We start from the raw sequence: 27,341 nt of genomic DNA, 5'->3' as shown, positions 1-27,341 counted from the left end.
ACACAGTAAACCACTCCAGAGTGAGAAATTTTCTTTTTTCGACAGGATCTTTTTTTACATGCGAATATCGCTGTTTGCAACACGGACGGATCGGTTTATTCACCATTTAAAAACTTTCAAACTTCGCTCTCATTAGAGCACACAAAACACGACCAGTGCTTCCCAGAGGAATGGACCTCAAAAGCAACAGAAAGAAAGATTAAGAAGGGATATTGGTTGAGTCCCAGTGGCATCCGAATGGGTGTGAGGCCACCGAGTGGCACATGGGAGAAAAATCACGAAGCAAAATTAAGAACACTTAAGTGATGAGAACTCATAACGCGCGCGCGCGCGTGTGTGTGTGAAAGAGAGAGAGAGAGAGAGAGAGAGAGGACTGCCTCAAGATCAAAGTATCCTCACGAGATCATTAAAAGGCATTTTAGGATTTGTGATGCAGGATGTCGTGGCATGGAGCGAGCTCCTCCAACCTGAAAGTGCAAAGGTCGTTCTGTAGTTCTCACGGCTTAAACTTTCAACAAACACTGACCTCTTTCTTTTCCCGCCGTTGGGGTAGCATAACGACAATGTCCCCACGAGCCTCCATAAACATGTCAACGTGTCTGTCCGAGCACTCCCCCAGGGTTTCTGCCTCCAGAAAATAAAGAAGCACATTTTTGTGTCTTCTTGCGCTGTCGGGAAAGGAGGAGCGTCGGGTTTCTTTAAAAGAACTCGCGCATGAGGGGAAAATTTCCCCCCCCCGACAAGTAACAAGGGATGAGTTCGACAAAGTCATCGATTCGTCTGCTGGTAAGACAGCATCATCTCAGCCTAGAGGTAGACAGACAGACAGAGAGAGAGAGAGAGAGAGACCATTGCAGACTCACTAATGTTCGAAAGGTGGTTTAAAATCACACGAGGGAATCGATTTCCCTTTCTTTTTTTTAAACCGAGCAAAGTCTAATTTCGCATCACGTGACCACCGCTCTACACTCTGCGTTCATGTGCACAGCGAACGTGCGGTTCGGTTTCAGCATTTTTTCTCTTTTTCATTACCGTGTATTCGTCCGGTAGCGAATTTATTCTAGCGAACTGCTACGGACACATGAATTTCACTTCCACAGCCCCCTAACGCATCGTCGACTTCCTCGATAAGCGAGTTCCCCACAGCGATCCCATAACGCTATTTCTTTTCCCGCTCCGATAAGATTCACGCCATTAACGGACACCCAACCCAAATTTCGCGATTTTATTTTTCCTTTTCCAATCATCTTTCCTCATTTCTAATTTGGTTTTGAAAAAAAAAAAAATCAGCTAACGCCTTTTTATTCCCGTATACGGGAGTAGGCGAGGCCATTTAGCCCTATCTAACTTTTGGAGACTGAGTGGGCAGTTCAATCTCCACTGGTACCCAATCAGAGACAGATGGCCCAAAGCTATCACTAATTAAGCGGTACGCAGTGAAGAGAGACGGCTCAAATGTGCCGCCATCTTGTGGTCCCTAACCCTAACACAATATATTTAATGTCTGAAATAACGTGGGTTCTACGGTTTTGAAGTGAAACGAAAATATGAACGATTTCCTACTGCTTGTTGTTATAACGCGGGTTATTTGCTAATATAACAGGGTACCTCCGTAATACAGTCATAAGATTTGCCGCGCCCCTTTTTTTGTGACGACCGACACCCAAGTGCCGTCCGCGACGAAAAATATTTTTGGGCTTTTCAGCTGAAGTGAATTAGCCCCACTCCGGCGGAGGATTTGTTCGGATCTCAGCGCTGAGCAAGCAGATGCTTCAAATATCTGACGCTATTAAACTCTCCCGCATCACTTATGTTGGAAACAAGTCTGAGCAAGAAGAACATCTACGAACTAATTAAGAAATCAGACTCTGCCTTCTTGGAACGTGTATGAGTGATGTCTTGGGCCTTCAAAATCCCTTACTTTCGTCAATCCATCATTATCCAGTGATCAGTCTAACTATTTCAATACGAAACTGCTAAAAGAAAAAACATCATCCTGTGATCGAGCTTGTCGTAGTCGACGGTACGCAACATGCGACCAAATCCAGCCAACCCAGCAACGGCTTCTAGAAATGCGACTTCCACTTTCTCTATAAAGGCTTTTCCAACTAACGGCGAATAGTTGGCTCGTTGCACACAAAGATGACCCCTCCAGAATCGTTGGATTTTCAACCTGGAAATCACAAACCGTATTCGACAGACAATTAACTGGCATAATTCCAGATCCTGGATGAAGGAAATGCTAAATGAACCCCGAGTTCATGATTACTTTCATCGCCCCGTAAAACACCATCTCACTTGTTGGAGACCCTAATGTAGCTGTAGCTCTGTTGGATCTCCGGAGCACGGTCTTCACTTTCTGCCATCCTGTGATGGTAGCAACATCTCACAATGTATCACCCAGAGAAACCTTTAGAATTCGAGGGAATAACGCGGCTCCCCGTGCTAGCAAGACTCTGATAACAGATACTGCATAGTACAGAACATAGGATAGTATCACATCGCAAAGCCTCCCGACTAGCTTTGGAATAATTCTGCACCAACAAAATCTACCAGATCGTGAATGGGAAGAGTCGGAAACTGTCGAGGCCACCCAATATTCAGAAGATTAGCTGCTTCCTATGTGGGAGACAGGTCCGCGAGTATTTGAACGTGCTCTACGCCTCCTTCCTACGCTTTCATTAACACCCAGCCATGCAAGATATCACAAATACGTTTTAAATTTAAAAAAATCTGAACAACACCGCAAAATGATAAGCACAAAAACCTGAATAGTTTAGAAAACAAAAAAAAAACATCGATCCCGTTCATCCTAACAAAAGAAGAAAAAAAACACTTCCACATGCACTTCACCAATATTCATGCCTTAACTAAAGTAGATGATTTGCACCACCACTTACAGGTAACGCAACCAGACATGTGATTCATAACAGACCCCCCCCCCAACTATCTGCCTCATCAACTACTCTTCAACATAACTTTTTCAAACTATATTCTCCATGACTCCTTCTCTCAAAAGGGAGGTAGATGTGCATTAGTCGGATCTGATAATGCGCGTTAGAAAATGCCATATCTAGCCTAGAACCTCCATTTTTCAACTGGTTTGACTCAAAATTTCCTTAGCGGTACTTAAAAAGACTTTGAATCTGTAAGATATAACACAACAGGTGAATTAGAAGAAGACATAATCAAGAACTCTATGAATTCTATAGATTCCCTTTATAGTTGATGAGATTCGAGCATGCGCATTTAGGTGGCTTGGACATGTGAAAAGAATGGGCGAGGAGAGAGGGCTAATCGTGCATTCAAGATGAAGCCCGATGGACAGCGACCCAGAGATAGACCGCGGATGCGTTGAGAGGATAATATTCAAAGAGACAGCTGAGATGAGAATGCAGGACACTGGAATGAAAGAACTCAAGGCAGAGCGGGACACAAGAGGGACACAAAAACTGAGTTTTTGTGTCCCTCAAACCAAGCAAACTCACCACTTGATTGAAAACATCTGATAAAGGTTTCTCTCAGCATAGACGGGATTCGAACTCGGGTCTTTCCAATCAGAAGGCTTGAATATTCCAAGTAAGCTGCAAAGGCTCTTCTAACCGACTAAATGAATTAATACTTGCTTCATCCCTAACTTCCCTCAGATCCTTAGGCCACAGTCCAAGCCTCGGTGTTCGAGTAAGTATGATTTATCAGACTCTTATTTTCTTGGACTGCTTTAGCAATAAAAATTCCCAAGAAGCTCGAAATCAAAAGACTGTCTTCGTGCTCAGCCAACATGTGGCAGCACACAACAGTTGCAAAAAGCTCACTAGCAAATCTCAGCCTGACTGTACGCAGTCAACTGCCGAAACTTACGTCCCTCGCTAAGAGCATTTGGTGAAACTTCTGCCCTACATTATTTCCGTTTCTCTCTCTCTCTCTCTCTCTCTCTCTCTTCCCCCAGAGGGCGACATTTTAATATTACCTTAGGTAGATACTAACTTCTTGACATCATGACATCATTTTATCCTCCAAAAATGACCCAGATAAATGATTCCTCCTCGCTAACACACACACACACACACACTTTATCAACAGAACAGCTCCCTGCACGGTTTCTCTGATCTCTCTTCAGAAAAGAATCAAAAGAACCCTGAACAACTTAAATATCAACAAGACTGCTGCTGATGATGATGGAGAGTTGCGGGTCGTCTTTCAGCGCTCATAAACACTGGATCGAATTTAAATCACAGAAATGTCTCCATTCAGCAGATTTCTAGTCGGTGTTCAGCACAAAAATATGGGAAAATTCGTCATCAAATCGGAGTACCTTGCGCTGAAAAAAACGAACATGTTATCAATAGTGAACTTGTTGACTAACTGGAGACCACCGATTAATTAAAAAAGACCGGAACAGATGTCGTGTTCGGGATCCACATTGAATTTCCTAGTCAACGTCTTCCATGCCAACCTTTTCTCTGATTTCCCTACAAATGCTGGAATATCTTGGTGTTCTTTCTTTCTTTCCTTTTCCCTACACTCTTCGGCTTATACAACTGATCTCTCAGTAATCACAAATCCTGTCCCGAATTATGCTGATGGGAATACACTCCATTTCAGATTCCCATTTGATAAATCCCTCAGTTCTCTTACATCCGACGATACAAGATCCTCCGTAACTTAAACACCGATCTCCATTCCCTATTTGTAGGAGGTGAGGACAGTCTTGTGACCTTGTCGGGCGAGTGGTCGACGCATCCGTTCTTCATTCAATATCGCGGCGTCGACAGGAATGTTTGTAATTATCTGGAGAAAGAAGACTTATTTCATCGCCCACTGCGGACCCACTGTGGCTCCACGTATTCGAGGCCTAAAGTGGCTTAAAAAGATTTCATCTTTGGGCCATACAGGGCTTCCTATTTTTGTGTAAAAATAAATAAAAATGGGAAACATCAATTAGTCTACTGTACTAATGTACCTTAAATTTACACCCTTTGGTTGGTGGGGATTCGTAAAAGATTGCCTTGCTTATCTTTGATAATATGAAAATCTCCGGAAAAGAAGCGATTTCTACACTTCTGGTCTCTGCTGATACAAACACGTCACATCGATAGTAATGCGAAGGAAGCTATCGCTACTACTTCTCGTCACTAATACGTCGTACTACTAGCACATGGCTTCCCCTGAGTAGCAGTTTAGTTTTAGGCGAACGAATTCAATCACACATAAGCAGCACAGTTGTTTCTTTTCTTGCGGGTATTGGTGCCCACAAAACCTTGCAAAGGAAACTCAACTTTTGCATTGAGTGGATGATAATTAGCGTAAAATGTTGAAACATTTCATGGATTCGATTTTTTTTTTGTGTGCAGATATGCAGATATGTTTATTTGTAAGCTTCCTATAATTGTACAATATGATGAACAATCATGTGTGTAACCTAAGAGCAACAGCTCATCCAGGTTTCGATATGCATAAAGTTACAAAAATGTATGTAATGCATTTTCATTATATACATATATGTACATTCATATAATATACATATTATTATAATATAATTACATAATAAAATCGCAGATAAAATAAACTTTCATCATACAGAGAAAGTTGCATAACAATTAATTAAGAACAAAATAACACAAAGCAGTTAAATAGCATTTAAATTTTACATTTTACACATAAGACTGAATCTCTGAATACAAATATGCTGAAAACCAATAATTTCTACAATTATTGTGAACAGAGCTTCCTCATTTCTGTGGAAAAATAAATACTCTTTGATTGGAGTTTTGTATTTGTTTGGGTCGGTTTCGCTTCTTACTGTGAAAGGTAGTGTGTTGAATACTTTTGGCGCTAAATAAGTATGATGTTCGTGTGTTGCTTCTTTATTTGCTTTTGGAACTAAATATTTTAGGCCCTTATGTCTACTAAGGAAAGTATCTTGTTTGATATTTACGTATTCGTTGTCGTTTTTTATGAATAGCAGTACCCTAGACTGTATAAATATCTAAGGGGCAGTATGTTTAGTGTGGTGTATTTATTACACATTGCAGTATCCTTATATTTGTTTCTAGTTAAGATTTTAATTACTTTATTCTGAGTCGAGACTAAACGTTTCAGACTAGTGCGATTTGAACAAATTGAAAAGACTGAGAATTCGGAAGTACAGATGGATCAAACGCTACTTCAGTGAGTAACAGAATTTTGTATGCTAATATTTGGTGGAATTATTTTAGCAGGGATAAGATAAAGTTAGGCGATTATTTTCTGCCTAAAGACCAGAAAGTTTAGCACCAGCAAATTATATTGAGTGTCCTGTTTGTTGAATTTCGTCGACTTATTTAAACGATGATGAAAAGAGGTCACTTCCATAGCACTGAGAGTGCTGTTAGGTGATCGACGTTTGGAAAACTTTTAACTCTCCAGCCTGATGAAATATTAATCAATGATTTCTTTGCTTTTTTTCTCGTCCAAATGCGTGCGCCGACACTGACCAAACTGTATTAGCCAGATAAAAAAGGAAAAAAAATGCGGCTTTCGTAGCCCTTCTCGTTAAGCCTGAAAATCAATTTTTGTTTCCTCCAAGACTAATATAAAGCGCGAAATGAACCTCTTATTACGAGAGAGAGAGAGAGAGAGAGAGAATCTGTTCATCTTGTCGCAGAAAAGTACTTTCTAGGTTGAGCCTGGTAGAGATGCGAGTTACTTCTTTAAGTAGTAGGGAACGGGGGGGGACAATTTACAGGTCAAATAGGCAAACATTCGACTCGAGACGTTTATGAGTACGAAAGGTCACTGAACTGTAGTGCAATCGAAAAAACAGAAAAAATAGGATTCCGGCTAGTAAGACGCGTCCCCCATTATTTAAAAGTAATTCAGGTAGGAGAGGGAGCTCGCCGTGCTCGAGATAAGACATAAAAATTGCTTCCAGGGGACCTCCGCAGCAAGGAAATCTTAGACAGGCGCAAAGTCATTTCTCTCACTTCTCTCCGTGTCGCGGAGTGTTTGATCTCCCTCCTCCTTTGCCCTCATCCACCGACGCTAAGATCGCGTGCATTTGTCTTACTTACGCTAAGAGGATGTAGTCGCGCAGGAAAGCTGTCACACATCCGTCCCTGGCTCGCAGGGTCATCATGGGCTACCGACGCACTGCATTTATTGGCTTTCATTCGGATCTATCGCGAGCTGCTCCGTCTAAGGAGGAGGAGACATTCCCCTGAGATAAGGTCCTGCGCGCTCTCGTTTTGTTTCCACCGCGCTCCATCGTGTCTGCTTAATAAACGGAAGGACGCGGCCAAATAGGCTTTACGAAAGGAAAACTCTTAAGTCGTCGCAAGGCAAAACGAGCCTTCAACCCGCCTTAAAGCGTCTCGGAGACATCAGCGTTTCTGGAACTGCTTAAAAAGTTCAACGAAATTGCGATTTTTTTTCTCGTCTTCAGAACGCATGAAGTTGGCGAAAAAACAAAAATTTCAGGATAGAAAACACAACATGACAACCCTAAAGGCGAGAGCCCTAAAGTCGACTGGATTTTGTCGCAACGACGTGGGACCGTACACGCCAGAACATGTAGCGCGTGTGAGTTAACTGCACTCTAAACGAGTTGTAGCAAACGAGTCTCCCCAGGGTGCATTTGGCACGCAGATGCCCCACTGCGTTTTATTACAACCTGCTTGGGGCACCGCGAAACATTATGACGGTTGGGAATCCTCTCATCTCTTATTTGGCATTTTTACAAAACGAACTCGGAGCTAAAACACGACAAACGATTTCGTTTTTGCTTGTTCGTGTTAATTATTCGAGGACTTCGGTGAACGGCTCGAACGGATGAAATATTCGGGAGTGATTCGTCGTTTCCTTGGTAACAACCAGTTCTGCCCACGTGGAGAAATAGGCGGCGCCTCTTTCATCCTCACCTGGAAAGATTCAACAGCACAGGCCTAAGAAAAAAAACGGTAATAATAGTAAAGAAATAAGCGATAATTTATTGTTCTGAATGCTACTTTCTTGCCAGAGAGAAAGAAGTTTCGTTTCGCATTCGGTTTGAGATTAAACGAAGAATTCTGCACGGTCGGATTCGATGGAATTCCATCTCTAATAGGACAGCATTCACTTGACTACTCTTCATTCAATCCCGTTTGGCACTGCGAACCTGTGGTTGCTCCTCATTGTCGAAAAGACTTGCCCAATCCTGTTTATTATTATTATTATTACAGCGGCACGCATATCTTGTGACACACGCTCGAGTGTAGCGAAGTGTCCTCGAGTGTCTTCTTCACTTCGGTCACAATTGGCCGAATGAATCGCGTCTCCGCTGTACACCCAACCGATTCCGCTCGCGAACTTTAGGTTGTCAGTCCCAATCCCACTCTGCACGGATGTTCTGAGAATGTGCTTAGGTGGCCGATGAACTTCAGGGTGGAGACCACCGCCACCCCCACCCTGAAGCTCGAAATAACTCGAAGCAATATTTGTCCTCTAGACAGGGGTCGCCGTTGTTCCTGTGCCGCATTTACAATCTGATGACAGTCCTGGGTGGGGTGCAGGGTGAGTGAGAGAGAGCATCGTCGCACTGGATTAACCAATTTCCGCTACTTCACCTTTCGAGGGGTTTTGCCGTACCACCACCCTCCATAGACGTCAGAATTACATAGATAGTTCATAGTTAGGCAATTGCAATTTCTGCTATCCGCTGGATGGTGGAATCGGAAATTCCAGCATCATCAGCGCCTCTTTCGCTTTTCATTTGGGGAGGTTTCAGTCTTTTTTTTTTTTTCAGAAGTCTTTGTTCCTATTTTTCGAAGGAGAATTTCGCGCATGTGCTGCTCTGTGAAGTTGTCCATTTGTGAATGGGACAGAATCTCATATGAAACAACGTACACACACAGACACACACACAGAGAGAGAGAGACTTTCCAAGAGATTACTTCTCTAAGAGCAATCAACCTTTTTGAATTAAACGGAAAATGCCCTGAAATGCTTTACTCTGTTCACGACCTCTACTAACAAAGGAACTGTCTATTGACTGCAGTACTGCCGTCTGGCGGTCAATCTTGCTAATCTCAAGGCGTGCCTTTTCACTATAGACGTCTCGTATTATTAATTATGAAAAAAACGCTCATATATATATATATATATATATATATGTTTATTTCAATAATACTCAGGATATCAAAAGTGTTGTACAACGAACTTGAATTCTGTACAACATATTTGAGGAGCTTTATCTTGCCACCTCGGGCTTGACGCGACGGGAAGGTCATGTCAGATTGCTTAATTACAACCGCCGATGTTCAGGTTGATCTCTGATCATTCCTTCTGTTCCGCTTCCAAGAATAACTCTGCGGGTCTTCACCTCTTCAAAAGGCTTTTTCCTTTACAAAAATAAATGTAAGGTTTCTTAGTGCCGTTCTGAGAACCCCCCCCCCTTCACCCAGAGCAGTTTCCATTGCGACTAGATTTCGCTGTACCGGCAAATGCGAAACAACCCCTCCTGTTGCGAGTGGCTTTAAGTGCCGCTGCTGTCATCGACACGTCCGTCTTCCCCACAAAGGCAAAGCGAGCAGAGGGGTGTTCTGATGTAACAAGAAGTGGCGCACGTGACAAAAACAGCGCTCGCGACTGTGAGCGAATTGAAATTAAATGGAAGAAGCGTCGAAGACAATCATCGCCGGGTGACAAGAAAGTACACTCGCGAGTGGGTGTTGTCAGGTCGCTTCGAAGTGCAGCAATCGCCGGGAAAGTCTCGCAGTTTGATCGGAGAAGTTTTCTTGGTCGAAAAACTGCGATTAATGTTCGAACTTCAGCACAGTTGACGAGTCCCCGAGCAGCTCCCCAGAAGACGTTCGCTCTCTGAAGAGCGCATCCTCCTCCATGCCTTCCTCCGTCGTTTTCTTTATCTCGTTCTCCTTCCGCCACCCCCCCCACTACCACCATCAGTCCTTTCTTCGTCTCAAGTCAACTGTGACTGCGAATCAGTTGTCTGAGCTCCCATCTCGAAACACGAACGAAAATACCTGCGCCGTTGGATACAAAGGCTGATGAAGCGTGTAACGACCCTCTCCTAACTAATGATCGAATTAAGTTCCCGTGATGCACTTCGCCAAACTTTAGTAAAACCATTAGAAATAATGAGTTTTCCAGTTTCGGATGAAAAGCCAGTTTCGCTCGTAAACATAAAACACAGGTGGGCGCACAAATCCAAACGTCCTTTTTTTCGAGTTCAAAGAGTGACGGGCGAAGACAAATCATCGCTTGTTGTGCCATTCAAATCACAAATTAATCTCTTTCGAGAACGGAAAAAAAGAAAAGCTTTGTTGTGCTGCTCGCCAAATGTTTCTCCTTTGTCATCGCAATTCTGATTTTTTCCCTCAATAAAAACTTCTTCGTATTGATTTGTTCATCCCCTTTGGGTTCGAATCCAATTCTGTCTTTCTATCTGTCTGTCTAAATCTTTCATTCTGAGCGTCTGGAGAGGGAATTCTGATATTTGCATAATTGCTAATTGGCTATAGAAAATGATTTCGTGTACAAGGAGATAAACGACAATTTTACACAAGACAAAAATGCAAAGTTCTTTGGACTCTTGAGATTCCAGTGCGCACCACCTTGCCAACAAAACGTGACCATCCTCGTCGTGCTTTTGGGAAACGAGATTAAACAGGAATGCAGACTTTTTAGTCAAGTAGGATTCAAAAACTCGCGCTGTTCACATACAAGTTGAACCAGATTAGCCAAAGCTGCTCTGTGGGAATCGTTTTTGGATATAAAAGTGACTGCCATCTATTTCCTTCCCTGATGATGCATCTAACAGACCCGAAATGCGAATGAAAGTTTATTTTTTTTTGTAATAAATAAATATGCAGTCCATAAGTAAACGTCACATCACGTGATAAAAAAGATAGGAATGTTTCTCGTTGGCAGACAGCGTCATCTACAGAGAAACGGCGGAAATAATTCGTTTTTGACGTTTTGCTTCCAATGTGGAAACGCACCCGAGTATCGCTCATGCATGTGAGAATAGGCACGTTCAATAAGGGCTCCCTTATCCCCCTCTCTTTCTCCCCCCGGTCTTTCGGGGATGAATCGAGAGTGCCACTTGTGCTAATGCACGACCTTCCGTACTGGTCCTCCGCCGAATCCTGAGAGGTTTCTTCGAGTGCCGATCGCCCTTACCACCGGAAGTGCATTACCCCGTCATGCGCACACCGAGGGTCACTTTACAGTGCAACGGACATGTTGACAGAGTACTTCAGTATCTCCAAGAAGCTTCCGTCACCCGATCATCGGTAGCCATCTCGGAGGGGTGATTAGGTTCGTCATCTGTCGGTTCCCTCTTTCCCCATCCTCTCCGTTCCTTGCACGTGATGGCGAAGTGAAGCGGAAGGTTAAACAGAGGTCATTGTTTCGTAGTCTGCTCCTTGGATAAGACTCCTCAGTAGCCAATGCACCACAAAAAGCTCTGCGATGCAGATCAAGTCGCACAGCTGCAGATTCCCCCCTCAAGTTCTCTCCCCCCCCAACTATTCCCAGTCTTGAAACAGAATTGGACGATTTGACATCTCGACATTTTAGACGCAGTTATGTGCTGAGAACCTCAAAATATTTCAACAGCGTGTATATATATATATATATATATATATATATATATACAGAGAGAGAGAGAGAGAGATTTTTTAAATAAAGCACAACTAAACAGAGTGTTTTTAATTTTCATTAAGCAGAAGAATGAATAACATGAACGCTCATTCTAGTAAAAAAAAAAATAATGCAACGGATTATATTTTCCGAAAAATCAGTGCTTTTAAGTTTCTTTCTTCTTAAAATGGTTCTCACATAAAGGGATTGTTCTTGCAACAACCAGCAATACCACGAATCACAACACATTTATTCAATGACACACCATTAAATAAATGTGCTGTGAGGGGGGGGGGGAGAATGTCTTGGGCACGTACAATTTTAGTGGTGAGTCGGATTTGGCCTAATTTGTCGAGCCCTATATGTATACGAAATAGAATTATCAAAATGCATATCAATTATCAAAATAGAATAATGAAAATGCATTGTATAAATTTTTGTAACTTTATGCGTATCGAAACCTGGATGAGCTGTTGCTCTTAGGTTACACACATGATTGTTCAACATATTGTACTATTATAGGAAGCTTACAAATAAACATGATTTTTTGATTTGAAAAAAAAAATCGGTTAACTCCTTTTATTCCCTGATAGAGAATATGCGAGGCCGTTTTGGTCCTATTTAACTTCTGGAGATGAGTGAGCAGTTCAGTCTCCACCGATAACCAATCAGAGATAGCTGGTCCAAAGCTATCACTAATAATCTGATGTGTCTCCATCTCGTGGTCCGTTATCCTAACAATGATAATTACGCGCGTTCAAATCCAGTCTGTATGTGAATGTGAATTCTGTATGTGAATGTGAATTCACATTCACATCCAGTCTGTATGTGAATTCTGCAACGGAAACTAACATAAATGACGTTTAAACCCGTTAATGCACTACTTTGCATACACGTATGGAAAACGTCAGTCGGAGAGTGCGATTGACGGGTGAGGGGATTCAATCCGACTCGCGTGATATTTTGCTGAACTGAACTCTTACATAAGTCGGGGACTGGTTGGGCGTGTGTGTATTATTTATATTTATTATATATATATATATATATATATATATATATATATATATATATATATATATATATATATATATATATACACAAACAAGACTTTGTCGCGTCTCTTGTGTGTGTGTGGGGGGGGGGGGGATAAGTGACATAATATCAGTTCAGACAAGCATTTCCCTGAATTCAATCACAAGGGATTGCGCAGATCCTTGATCTCTTCAACTGGTGTTCAAAGATCGGCGAATAGTGAAGAGCTTTCAGGCCGATGCTAAAACTGACTCTAAAACCTTTCTAGACGACAATCGACGAAGTTTTTTGGTAACTATAGGGAAACTCAAATCCCGACATGTGATTGGTTGCTTTCTCTTTCGGGGCTTAATTGTAACCGAACATCCTGTGAATACCGGGAGATGATGACACCATCCAGCGATCTTATCAGTTAATAAAAAAATCATAAAAAAAACAGTTGCCGATATTTCAACTGTTGTACCGCATACGCACACATCTAAACGCGAACACTAGGGTTTCCCATGAGGGTGGTGACATTTACGCTTTTTTTTCTTTTTTTTTTTGGTTAGCTGCTTTTATTTAAACGAATGCTCCTCCCTTCAGTTAATTTCAGACTGAACATGCAAACCATCCGATGATTGTCACTAGGAGCGCGTATCCATGGCAACGTTTACATTTAAGCAGTGCAGAATTGGCCTAAACGTTTTTTTTTTTTTTTTTTTTTAACTGTTTCTTGATGTTGACGCCGTTTCCCTGCGAGCACAGGCAGGAAAGCATCTCACTCGAAACGGCGCTGCGAACTGCTTTAACTCGGAAATTGATCACAAATCAAACTGAAAAGAAAACACAGAAATTTAAGGGGTGGACGCGAGCTAATGCTCCATCGATTGCCAATGCGAGGTGCGTTTTTCACTGTTGAGAAATGAGAATCCAAAAACAACGCGAAAAAGACGATCACGCGTTTTCGCGTGCTGAGTATCAGCGACACTTAAAGGCATTACGACAAATCACCGCCCCCCCCCCCTTTCCGATTAAAAATATTTTTCATTTACGCGCGACGATTACTTTCTTTTTTCCCGTGACACGCAGCATGAGAATTTCTTTTCCTTCCGCACATCGGAAACAACACGCCGCAGAACGTAGCGAGAACTTCTTAAGGCAAAAATGAAAAATAATCAGAAAGCAGAAGCTTATGTAAGCAGGCGAAGCGTTGGGTGGTCGGGGGGAGAGGAAGAACTTGAAATCGCTTCCCACCGTGGGAACGGAGATCACGTGGATGAGATCATCTATCAATTACTTTACAAACGATCCGCCAACTGTGCCGATTCCTCCGGGTTCGAGTTGAGATCGAAACACGTTCCTGCTGCGATGCACGGTGGAAGAACGCTCCCCCTGTGGCACCGAAGAGTGGGCGAAACGAAAGCGCCCCCTTGTCAAAACATTTGCGAAAATGAAGGATGACCGATGATGTAGCGCACATTTACGTAAAAATATCCCTCCCCGAACAAACCAGTTCGTGACTAAGTGGAGAACCTATCCCGCTCCGATGACTATTTCAGAGTTGTGTTTGCACGTGCAAATCGCACCCCCTAAAGCAAGATTCTCTTCACGGCAAAAGTACCGCTTTAAAAAAAATGTCGAATTCGATGGTGGGGGGGGGAGGGGTTGCCTCCACGTCTAAAATACTCGTCTTGCTCGTATTGTAAACCGAGTGTCCCTTTCTAGCTGTCGAGCGAAAGGCAAATCTCATTCCAGCTCTGCAGAGATGTGATTTGATCGGATATTTTGAGGTTAATTTAGTGGAATCGAGATTCTCCGCAAAGCAGATCCGTCATTGGATGTTTTTCGTAGCTTTAATCGCGGACACGAGAATCCAAGAAATGCCCCGGCGGCTCGTAAATAGAAACGTAGAAGGGCGTGTTATGATCGAACAGTAAATCGGATTCGGGAAAAGCCCAAAAGAAAATATTTGAAAGAAAAAGGAAAACGATGTTGGGTGAAATAAACCACGGCGGAATCCCCTCCGATGATTCCATCGCCGCCGAATGAATGTCGGCAGGACCTCGTCAAGGACGCAAAAATCCAAATTACCGAATCGGAGTGTTGGTCAGTTTTAAGCAGTTTCTCGGTTTAAAGCGGATGAAGTTTGAAAATGCGGAGCTACGAGAAAACAGAGCGCGTCGCGGGTGGCTATTCATCGGTTCAACATCGACGATCGTCCTTCTCTTCCCCCCCCCTCCCTTGCATTTGCGAGTGATGTTCCTCACGATCTCGCGAACAAATTTCTTCCGGAAGTGCAGCGTTTCGTTCGTTTCGTCCATCGTTCACGTCGCACAAATGACCGAAGCGCACTGCGATTCACTCAAAAGCGCTTCTACGGAGTCTCCTTCGAGCGCATCGAGAAATTCTCGGATGAACCGTCGGTTTCGAAAGCTCCGTCCTCGCTGAACATATTCGAGCCCTTCTGATTTCGATAATTTCCGGCGGTATGTGTTCCTAGTTGGTTCTCGAAAAGGAACACGTGAAGAAACAAACGCGAGGACGGGAAACGCCCGATCCGCTCGGGTTAACTGAGCCGAACATCAGCGGAGAAATGGGACTGTTCAGTGCAGCGCATTCGGATCCACTTCAAGTGGGTCGCACGTGAAGTCACTTGATTCCCGTACTTCGCTTTTCATGGATTGCTGAACACTGAATTGCTGGAAGGCCTTTGGGGAGCATCTCGAAGCGGGATGCGTTTCTGGTGCCCGTGAAGCCTTTGTGCCGCACACCACGGTGTGTTCGGCAGCCACTTTCTGGCAGAAAGGCCTCGATTCATCTCACCTGGGCTTGATGAAGCGGGGTGCTTGCAGATCGCCCGACAACGTTATGACCTTCGCATTGATAAGACCGATCTCTTGTGGACGGAGGAGAAACCGGAAGATATCGTTGTTCAGTGGACGAAGCGGAAGAGCGTGCACTACGGCTATCAACAGTACGGCTCCAGCGGTGGATTCATCTGTTTATTTTTTTCTTCTTTCTTTATTAAGGAAGAAAACTGCTACCAAAAGTGAAAGGTCACAACGAAATGAGCCATCGCGTGAAGTTAAATGAAAATGCGAAGTTTAAAAATCTGCATGCGAATGAAACGGAGAAAAACCTCGGCGCCAAATGCGATTGCCCTTCCCGACGTTCTCCACACTCCCGGGCTTTGCACGACGAGAATACAAATGCACACCCGCAACCTCCCGCCTTGAGATCTTTCGGAATTTCTCGTTTACTTTCTGATCCGTCGTGCGACGGTCGGCACAAAAGGTTCCCCCGCACGTAAAGGTTTCCCCCTGCCTTCGATAAGCGCATTAAATATGTTTAGAGCGAGCGAATATTTGCCGACGAATTTTAAACAAAGCCGCGAGTCTTTAATGGATGGCACGTGAAGTGCGATGTGCGGAACTGGCAGCGGAACAACGAACCCCCGACGCAGCACGCGTGAAATGGACATTTCGCTCCGATGTGTGAATGACGCTTCGTTCCCGCAGAAACCAGAACGACATCTTCTGTTTGCGTTCTTCCTTTTCGCTCGGTCTTTGCCGTGTGATCCCGCAGGGACGCCGCCGCCACCGCAAAGAAGTCGTCGGGTTCGAAAGTGAAAGATGTGCGTTGTTTTGCGCGTGGTTTAAGCGCAAGAAGGAAAGAAGCTGCGTCCCTTCTATTCGGGCTAACGAGAGCGGCGACACTCCGGACCTCGGTGGGAGTTCCTCTTAAAAAGCTCATAAGCAACGGAGATTTACGATCTCGCCCACCTCTTCAAATGAACTGAATCGACGTCACTCGTTTGCCTTCCACACGATGGAAAAGGATTTTTTGAAGCGTGTCCTGCCATCTGGTGTTCAAGAAGTAAATTATAGCTGCCGATTATTTGATAGTCGGCATTGAATCACATTCTCAGTAGGTGAAGTCAACTAAACAGGGGATTGAACCCGATCTTAACACAAAGAACGTCGTTCAGTTTTCCCGACAAAGTCCGCATTTCGGCAAAATGTAACCCTTTCGGGAAAAACGCTTCGGCGAGTGGGAATCGGTTCCGAAAGGGGCTTCAAGAACGTGACGGCCTCGTGCGATTCAAAAGATGTCTCCACACGTGCATTCAAATCGGGGTTACCAAAGTAAATTGAGAGTTCGTCAGTTGCATCGATTTCATGCACGCGAATGGGGGGGGGGGGCGCATCCCATTCGTCTTCCTGAATCCGTGAAAAATGTCTCTGTTTATATGGAGACAGTCAAGACTCTCTCTCTCTCTCTCTCTCTCTCTCTCTCTCTCTCTCTCTCTCAAAGGAAGCAGTTGAGCTGATTGGCGACGAGAAATGAAGGGATTTCGTGAATCGCATTTAAAATTATTTCGAACATTTCTCATCGGAAGATGGACAAAAGAAGAAAGTGAACGGCGAAATAGAGAAAGAAGAGCAGAAATGTCTTTATTAATCGTGCATCGGGAGCGCCTCGAGGATTTCTATTTCTTTGATTAGCAAAATGCGTCATCTTGTTAATACTTTTTCTTTTTTTTTTTTGCTTTTAATTCGGCTTGCGGGGCCACTTGCTTGGTTTCCCGCTGCAACAGACACCAAATCCCTCGCAGTGCTCGCTCGACTACCGTACACACATAGCACAAAGAAGGCACACTACAGCCGCGCATTCGCCTCGAGCGACATGGCGAACATCAACATGCGAAGTCATCTTCGGCCGCAGGAAACGAGAAGCCATCTGTACTGTCGACGGCGGCTGTTTATCAGACACCAACTCGTCCTCGGTTTGGCAGCCTGCATGGAATGTTTGGGTGAATAAATTCAGTTCTGCCGGTGACTGCAAAGCCGGGAAATTGTGGTAAATGGACGTTTCTGGTCGTAACGCAGATTTCTGGCTCGAATCTAAGCAATTTAGAAAACAATATTTAGTTTTAAGCATACTTTGTATTCATTTCATGTTATAGCTTTGCAACACTCGTGCTGCCATCTCGTAACAATAAAAGGAACTTTTATACATTGCATGAGGAAAATAGGTCTAAATACGACCACTTGAAATGGAAGGTGACCTCATTGTTAGCTATATTGCTGAAGATTCAAAAATCTCTCAATAGACACTTTGAAAATAGAGCACTCTCGTTTTTCTATGAAAGGAAAACGCTAGGCCGTCCTACCGCTATGATGGCATTTCAGTTCCACCATAGACTTCCAGCGAGAATGCTTCTACTTCCGAATAAATAAAATGACGAGGCAAAATAATCAAGTCTGTTTTTTTCCGACAGTATGAATTTTACCTTTAAAAATCAAATGAAAGTCTTGTTCTAATGCAGTGGTGTTCTGTGTGAGGTTTTTAAGCGCTCATAAAAAGCAATCTTGAAATAGAACTGAAACGAAGGACACCTCAAAAGCAAGCTGACACTGATCGATCTTACCAACGTATGACAACATTCTTACCTCGATGAGCGAACCCTCTTAAAACCATTCTACTTCACGTTAAAAAAAAAAGGAAGGAAATATTTGGCAGGCCGATTCGATGCCGTTTCCCCTCTCCAATCGGCTGAAGATTCCGATCCTGATGCTTCTGGAAGGGATGTTCGTGAATGAGTTCAAAAGACAGATGCTTCGTCGGCCTTTATTTCATCAATTGGTGCGCGATCGCCGCCCTGCTCGAACGGAGGCCTGAAGTGGCTTGAAGAATGTTTGGTTGCTGGAGTAGGAGAGCATTAATCACCATGGAAACGGACAAGCGAATCCTGAAATGGGCAGCAAAACGCATTTCCGCTAAAAACAAAACTCGTCTGTGTGCACTTAAAAGAAACCTTCGCGACCATTAAAAACGAACAAATTTCTTTATTTATTTCAGTGCAGGTTTTAAGTATTGTATCACGAAGGTTTATTAACCAAAAGTAAAGTACAAATATCTTCCAGTCTTCCTTCGACCCCCGACTATCCCATCCTTGCTCGCTCTTCGGTGAGCGTCTTTGTTAATGTCAAGCTTGCTCGATTTAAAAAAGTCAAAATATCATCGCGTTCACGATGAGGCTGTTTTCATGGGAAGAGCGCTCCGCAAGTGTGGAAATACACACGCGGAACCTTTGACATTCCCGGTGGATTAGCGTTAAAACTCTCACTTTTTAAGAACTCTCTGCTGTTGTTCTGGCGAAAGTGTTGGAGAGCTCGTAACGAGACAGAAAAGGAAGATTCTTTGAGGATCGACGCAGAAATGTTGAGTGTTTGGGAAATATCGCGATTAACAATGAAAATGCAAAAAAGGGAAAAAAGAAAAGAACAGAAGAGAAATAGTTTTCACAAGACAAACAGACAAACAGGGCATCATCGAGGCTCTCGTTCGACCATTGCTTAAAGTGCTCAAAATTCTCTATTTTTGTGGCCGCTTATTTTTTTCGGTTATGAAACGCAAAGACCTTTCGAAAAATCTAAGAACGTTTTTCGTCGAGCAAAACAGATAAAGCAGCCAGAAGAACATGCGCAATTTAAAGACACAATCACCACTTCTACACTAATAACAATATCTTTAATAAATCGTGTCATCAAAAAAATTTAACCGTACGTGCTACTTAGCATAATGTGACTATCGAATCAAAAATAACAAAACGCCTTTACAAAAATAATATTAATTAAACCTTTATTTATTCTTATTGCAAAAGCAGCTACAGGTCAATGTGCAGACCAATGTCCTGTAGGATGCCGCCGTGAAATTGGTGCCTTAGGCAGTCATTCACAATATGAGTGATCGTCTGGGCCACAGGGGAACAGTCATAATAAGGGTGGTCTAACAGCCTCCATTTATGCAGTAAGTAGTCCAATCTGCCTTGGTTAGTTCTGATTCCATTGATAGACGACCAAATCTTCCTACGAAGAGCAAAACCAGGCTGCAGAGCACAGGGATCTTCTACCAGGAAGCCGTTTGTTGGGAGAGTGTTGGACCAGCGTTCTCTCCACATGTCAGGTGTTGATGGCAGAGCAGCTGAAGAGAGTTTGTCCACGGACCAGAAAGGGTTTCTTGATTTTAGGCAACTGCTAGGTGGATTCATGAAAGTCTGGTGCAGGGGAAGGAGCGGGTTGCTCATTATTTTATTTAATTAATTAATTAATTAAACTTAAAACGCGTTTTTAAGAATTCAAATCCCACACAGCGTTCACAGCTCAAAAAAAATCGGCGTGATCTTATGCGAAAGCAACGCGTGCGACTTTTGTTCAGACTGATTTGTGTGCAATCGATCGGAATTATAGGGGATGGGTGCCCTCACTTGCCCATTTTGAAGCCGATGTCAAATACAAGCGAAACAACCAACAACATGACAGTAAATGCCTTCTTCTTTAAAGCTCTGGATCGCTGTGACGGAGTAAGTCCTTTGCAAGTAATCGAGATGAACTTTTCTCAAGTATTCTTTGCCATTTCTTTTTGCCGTGTGGGCACACTGGAAGGCGTCACCCGTACACCCACCTGTCCTTACCCGTTCTACACTGTGAGCAGTTCTGCCAAAACCTTGTAAAAACAAACGGTGCAGATGGTTCCTTCATCCGACTCACTCACTTCTCCGATTATTTTCACTCTTCAATATACTGAAGCAGTGCAAGTGATCTTTTCGATCCATCTTGATGTTGATTTAACCGCCCGCTAACCAACTACTGTCCCGCCTCTCAGCAAGTCTTTGTATCCACGTAAACAATTTCAACTAATGTTTTATTGTGTTGTATTTTTCTGAGTAAATAGTCAACACACACACACACACAGGAGATTAATCGATCAAACAAAAAACATCATATGTTGGGATAGTTATTTCGTATGTGAAGATGTGATGACTGACATCCCACTAACAAAAAAAAAAAAAATTCTAATCAGTCAAACGCTTATAGTCTTTTTTTTTTTTTAGCTTTTAAAGCATCGCATGCAGTCTTCTGCGTCTAATTTTTATTGTTTGCTTTATAACTAACAACTTGTAACATATTTAATCTACTAGTATCACATCAAAGCACATTAAAACTTGTTAAACTTTGCAAGGGGGTGTGACAAAAGACTCAGAAAGGGAAATCCTAATAAACTCTCATGAAAACTTAACTTACGCAATGAAACCTTCGTTTTATTTTCGACTGAGATTTGTTGTCAACGCACTTAATCATGCGCAAGACACTCTGCCACTAGAGGGCAGGTTATCTACGCTCGGTTATTTATGCATTGCAGACTTCTACTCTTTGGCTTATCTTATTAAAGGCACTCAAGTATTAAACGTAAGGCGATGATTAAAGAATAAAGAAAGTAATAAAAATTCACTTAAAAATCCGAATTTCAAAAAAAAAAAAGTAGTGAATATGTTAAAAAATCTCTCAGAAAAAGGGGAGAAGGAAGGTTCGAAATTGTCGGCAAAGGTTGTTGAAAAAAAGAAACCTTTTCGCAATATTTTAAAATATTAAGATTTAGTTTTGTATTTGGCGCGGTTATCGCATAACTCACAAATAAAGTTGTTTATAAATATAATTATTTGCATTTCCATATTTCTAAATTGTAAGCAAACTATTGTTTCCGACTTTATTCATAAGATAATCTCAACAGTTCAGGAGTAGCGCCAATATCTTTTACTTAGCAAAACCCGGATTAAGTGGCTTAAAACAACTTAATCGTGACAAACCACTGAGTCTAACACGTCAAAGGAGGCGGGCCAGATAAGAAAAATTTCTTTATTATCTGACAGCGCTCTCTCCGATGCAAGAAAACAAAATTGGTTAATCAGAATTGACATTCTGACGTTGGCGCACTTTTGACGTTTGGCGTCTGCTTTTCTCACACACACACACACACACACAGCAAGCGTTCTCAAAATATGGCTCAAAAAACGATTGAGTTGTAATATTCAGGGACGGCACTGCTGAACTGCAGCACCCCCAATTTTTCTCGATATATAAATATATTTATTACTTTATTTATATTTGCTTCTAATATTTAATTTTATTATCAACAATCCCATACAATTCTCTTATTTCGTATAAAAAATAATAAAAATCCATCTTGTAGCACTCAGGAGGGCGAAGGACGCTAGCTGCACTGTGTCTACCACAGTGTCATATTGCTACACGTGCAAGCACATGCACGTTATAGTGAGATGCGAGCTATTAGCGTAATGCGGCACTGTGCGTCGCGCAGTTCCAGTGTTGTTTATGTGCAGCTTGCACCAGTTGTAGAGTGTTCGTAGTGCTTATCGTGTTTATTTCGTCTCTTTAAATATTTGGATTATAAAATAATTATAAAATTTAATTTAATTACAAAACAATTAAAGACAACATTTGTTATAATTTTTATTTTAGAACATTATTGGGGTGATGATAATGGGTTTTATTTTTAAATAATTTTGAGTAATACTAAACTCTATAACTTTATCAATAATAAACAATATTTTTCATGTTTAATTATTTTTTTTAATCTTTACCATAATTTTGATATTTTATCCAAACGTATGCACTGTACTTACAGCGTGTATGTATATTTCGAAAGTTGCAGCACCCCCACGATTTCAAGCCACGATCCCCCACTATAACATCAATGGCAACTTTAGTAAATGCCTCCAAACGATCGTCTAAGGCGCTACACATTTCTTTTAGATTTCCGCTAGTAGAATAGTTTCCGGAAGTTTCTTCCGATGATTAACCCTTTTGAATATTCTTGAAAGGCTGTAAATCTATCAACGTCGGTACCCTAGCTACGGATTGGATAAGCAGAAATCCTTGATCTTGCATCAAACGTGGAGCCTTTTCAAGCCACTTCAGTCCTCCAAAAAGCAGGATGGTGAGGGTCTCGCAGCGAGAGGATGAAGTTCATCCACCCCTTAAAGCCCTCCAAAACCATTCGGATCAGTGAAGGAATGACTCGGCAGAACTGCTCTTTCATTAAAGAAATTTTCATCGAGTTGGTTTCTAGAAGAGAAATCATTCGGTTAATTGAACTTTAACGGCGTAAGCTTCCATCAGCGATATCTGATCTCAGGGCTAATGAGGATTTTGAAGGCATCGGGGTGAGAGGGAGAACAAACCTCAAATACTCATCTCATAATCCTAAATCCTAATTCGCACTGCTGCCTGAAATTATGGGAATCTGCGGTCGATTTACCTGAAAAGCAAGATTAAAATCCCGAGCTTAAGAGATGAGAAACGCAGGTCGACTTACCAAGGAATTGGCTGACTGAGAAATGTCGACCTTCCTGTGAGCAATAACATTCACAAGAATGAAGAACGTCAATAACAACAACAATAAACCCAACCTTATGAAAAACGTGTTAACTGCAGCCATCCAATCCGATGTATGATCTTGAACCTCTTAACTGCCTGTATTTGGTTTATGGTGTTTATGAACTGGGGTTGATCTTTTTGTTATTAAAACTCACCACTTGACAACTCCCCTCTCCTTGCATCGTATAACACTAAGTAATCTACCGCTGGATATATTTGTTTTATTTTTTTTTCGATCATTACAATATCTGGACGTTCGCCATTGCTGCGCAACACTCGATTGCTTGTAACAGTTCTCTTCTCGTGCGAACGTGAATGCAAAATATTGATTTCGCTCAGTCCCACTTAATGTGTCGCCAATATTCCCGTTGCTGAAGGTGCGAATTAAACAAGGATTTCTCCTTTCATCCTCGACATTTCTAGCCAAATTTATCTCATATTCTGCTTTAATAACTTTTAAATACTTTTAGGAATATCTCGAAAACTTTGAAAAGTAAGTCAATACTCCTTCGTCTATAATTATGCCCAAATTGTTTCTTTTTCCTCATCTGGATGTAATTATTTGTAAACTATAAATACATTATTTTAATTTTACATCGATTTTAATGATCTTTAATTCTTGGGGAAAAAAGCATTCGGAATTAATACAGTTTTTAGCGCAATTCCATACATAAAAAAATTGACCGGTATATTTTATTAAAAATCAACTAACTAATTAATCCCAAAATCCTAAATTGAATTATTTCAGTTTAAAAGTAAAAAAAATCATAAAACTAACAAGTAAAATAATATTAAATTACATACTTACCTTTTAAAAATGTATTTTTCTGTTTAAATTTGTTTCTCTATAAATTTACAGTTCACACTTCACTCAGTGATTCACCAGACACAGAGGGCAAACAGACACTGGTCGCTGTTCACAACAGTAATGAACATTTTTTCACAAATCAGCTAAAGATGAACCAAAAACAGGAACACGTGCTTTATTGCCGCAATAAAACACGTATTTTATGGCTACCCCGCCGTGGGCCGAAACAGGCCAACCCATAATAAAATTTTAAGACAGAAAAAGCATCCGATGGTCGAGGGTGTAAGGTTACATATCTCAATCACTTTTACAATTATAATTTGTGGAATTGTTTACTCTATTCCGGGGGGGGATTCATCGTTGCTTCCCCCTCTGTGGATGCACATCACCGTATGATTGCATTTTTATGGATGTATGAAAGTTCTGAGAGTGCATAGCGCATCAGCGATCCTCTTAATTGGTCCAATGCAATTAATTGCAAGATAACTTTGAATACTTCTGCATAGAGTGGGGGAATAATCTGTTTGTTTTAGGATTTATTAGAAAACAACAGGGAAGGAGAATGCTGTATTTGGTTGGTATATTTGAAATACTCAAAGATGAAAATATGTGAACCATCATTTATAAGACATGCGAGAATAGGAAATGAAAAGAAAGAATAAGTAAGTAGAAATACTTTCATTAATGCTAAACGAATTATTAATAATTAACATTTGTGATATGTGTGTCCTATAAGTTGCTGGGTAGAGCGAATAGCACGAGCCTATAAAGTCTAGACATGAATAAGTGAATTTACGATAGCATAATTAAAAAAAACTTACAGGGAGACAGAGGGTATGGCAGGAATAAATATGGTTTGATGCTGCAGCCAATCATTTCGTAAAATTTGTTGCCCATGTTATGTGTATTTCTCTGTTTTGTGTATATTTCGCTCCATTTTCCAAATTTTTCTTTGGTTTACTGAGACTCGGAGTACATAATATCCGATCATTATCGCAATTATCCACACTTTATTCATTATATTCATTATATTCATTATTTTTTTTAGTATCAGTCGTTCATCTGTCTTATCAATCTCACATCTTCTAGTATTTTTTTGTAGATCAACAACGTCTTATAATACACAGAATATTCATTTTTATTCAGGAAGAGATTTTTTTACTGTTTGTTGTTTCCGAAGCCTAGAATAAAAACTGTCTCTATACGGTTACAAAACTTTGCAACCTCAACAGATGCTATACTGCACAAGCAAAAGAAAAAACGATTAGCATTTTTCTCCTAACATCCACTTTCAAATTTTCAGTTCCAGAAAACATGCGTAACAGCTGTTTGTAATACAGGCATCGGATACAGAAAGAACTCAACTCATGACAAGTGACAACGTTCAATTGTATTGGTTGACACAATCACAGCCGCTAGGTGGTGGGTGAGCTCAAAATGTGAGCTCACCCAGCCTCACCTTCTCAGCGGTTTAAAAATACTAGAAGCTAAGAATTTGACCTGCTGCGCCCTCTTTACATCTTTTCAAAGGGCTCGAAGGTGTATGCATTTTGAAAGCACACCCGGGCTATTAACGTGAATGTGACGCAATGTTTACGCGTCGAAAAGTGCCCTCTTCATGAAGCACTAATGCCTCATTACCCTCGTGAAGAGGACAATGAAGCATTAGTATATTGGGTTTAATTTTAGGAATCACGCAAAGTCTGAATTTAACGGGAATAAATGCAAAAAAAAAATCTGTGATAGTGTATTTCGTTGATGAGCACCGCACACCCGGAATATTCTCTATTCTCCCCTGATATATATATATATATATATATATATATATATATATATATATATATATATATATATATATATATATATATATATATATATATATATATATATATATATATATATATATATCAGGGGAGAACGACCTGACCTTACAGGGGACTCCTGTAAGGTCAGGTCGTCCAAACGAGGACTCTGAGTGCTCAACTAAAATTCTCAGGGTCTGGACGGTCTCACTGAAAACTTTTTGTCAAAAGATCCAAAAACACGTTAAACATCTAGAAGATTACCTAAAAACAGTACATTGCAAGTCGAGTATTCAACCGCCAATTTCCCTGCGTACACTCAACATGAGGTTTTAAACTAAGTTCTCTTCAGGAAGTATTTGATTTTGCTTGCCGGTTTTAACTATTCGAAATGTTCTTCACCAAAGTTCAAACTGTCGCTCCTAACAGGTTCCATCGTTAATGTACGTAGAATTGATAAGATAAATGCCATCAAACGTTTTCCACAATGGCATTTTTAACGATGCGAAACCTACCAGCGAAGGATCATATCACTCTAGCACACTTAGTACTAAACGCTAATTATTTGGGAGACTGTGCTCTACAAAAACAAAAATGGGCTTTAATTTTAGGAGCCACTTCAGATCTTCAATAAGCAGAGAGGCTGTCTCGCACCAGGCATTACAAATCATCTTGCTTAAAGACGCAGACATCGATGCTTCAGTGGGATTAAAACCCGCAGCTGTGCACAGAAGCTGTTCTCTCGTCAGTCAAGTTTTCCATCTGAGTTGTTCTTCAGACTTTGGTGGCAATCTCTGTACCTCTTCCCCAGATGGCTTCTTTTCTGCTTTTCTCCTATCAGAAGCTGTTTTTCGATTCAATAAATTCACAAAATGTGTTTCGTTAATAGAAATATTTAAAGATGAATTACTTTATTTGATTTAAAGGTGTTTATAAAATAAATTTTTTCGTTTAGTTAAAGTTTCTTTATAAAAATAAGTACATGCTTTTATTGAGGGGGATATTTACTGATAAATTTTATTTTTTCTATCTGTAGAAGCTGGAAAATGCTACTTACAATTCAGACTATTTTTTATCACCATTTGCATCGCTCGCAGTGGATTTTAACAAACCCATGGGGATGTTATTCAACGAAGAAATCAAAAAGAGCCTTTCCGCCCACACACACACTTGGGGAAGGAAAAGGCTTCCCTCCCGATAAAACGAAGCTCGTCTTCTCTTCGGAAGAGAGTTTGTTGGTCTTCTTGACTTCTCCTGAGGTGCGACAGATGACGACCCCATTCGCTCACGGCCACACTCTGCTGACAGAAGAGTAATTAGAAGCGGCCATTCGATTGATTGTCTGCAGACAGCAAGGAGACCCAAGGAGGTATAATTACGGCACTGCAGGATCCTGACAGTATGACTGGGGGTGAGGGGAGGAAAGAGGTAACTATGCTTGTCAGTGTCGTTAATTAATCATGTCATTGCTGCCGCTATGTTAATAACGATGTCACCGTGATGACACAGGCGTTGTTCACACCATATTGCTGACCCTATTGCGCTCGCGGAACATCTGCTAGAATAAGTGCAATTATCAACGATTCCACCAGGTGTCGCTTTGCAGTTCGCGCTGCCTTTGCGCTCAGCAGATGCGCTAAAAGTAACATCTGCCGCCTTCTTCCAACCGGCTTGGCTGCTCGACATATCTTAACAAGTCGCTTCCTTCTCTGTTACTGTCGAAAAACGTCTTCTCCTAAGTGAAAGATGCAAAAATAAAAACCGAAAATTCTTGGCAGCTTCCTCATCGGACATTTCTGTACACGGAAAGGCGGACCTCCCCTCAAGCTGCGATGCCTGTCTTGGGGCGGCAGTGGA

This window comes from Typopeltis vanoorti, chromosome 23 (genome assembly GCF_054136105.1).
Source record: "Typopeltis vanoorti isolate ZY-2024b chromosome 23, IOZ_Tvanoo_1.0, whole genome shotgun sequence".
Taxonomy (NCBI): domain Eukaryota; kingdom Metazoa; phylum Arthropoda; class Arachnida; order Uropygi; family Thelyphonidae; genus Typopeltis; species Typopeltis vanoorti.
This window is presented reverse-complemented; position numbering follows the sequence as displayed.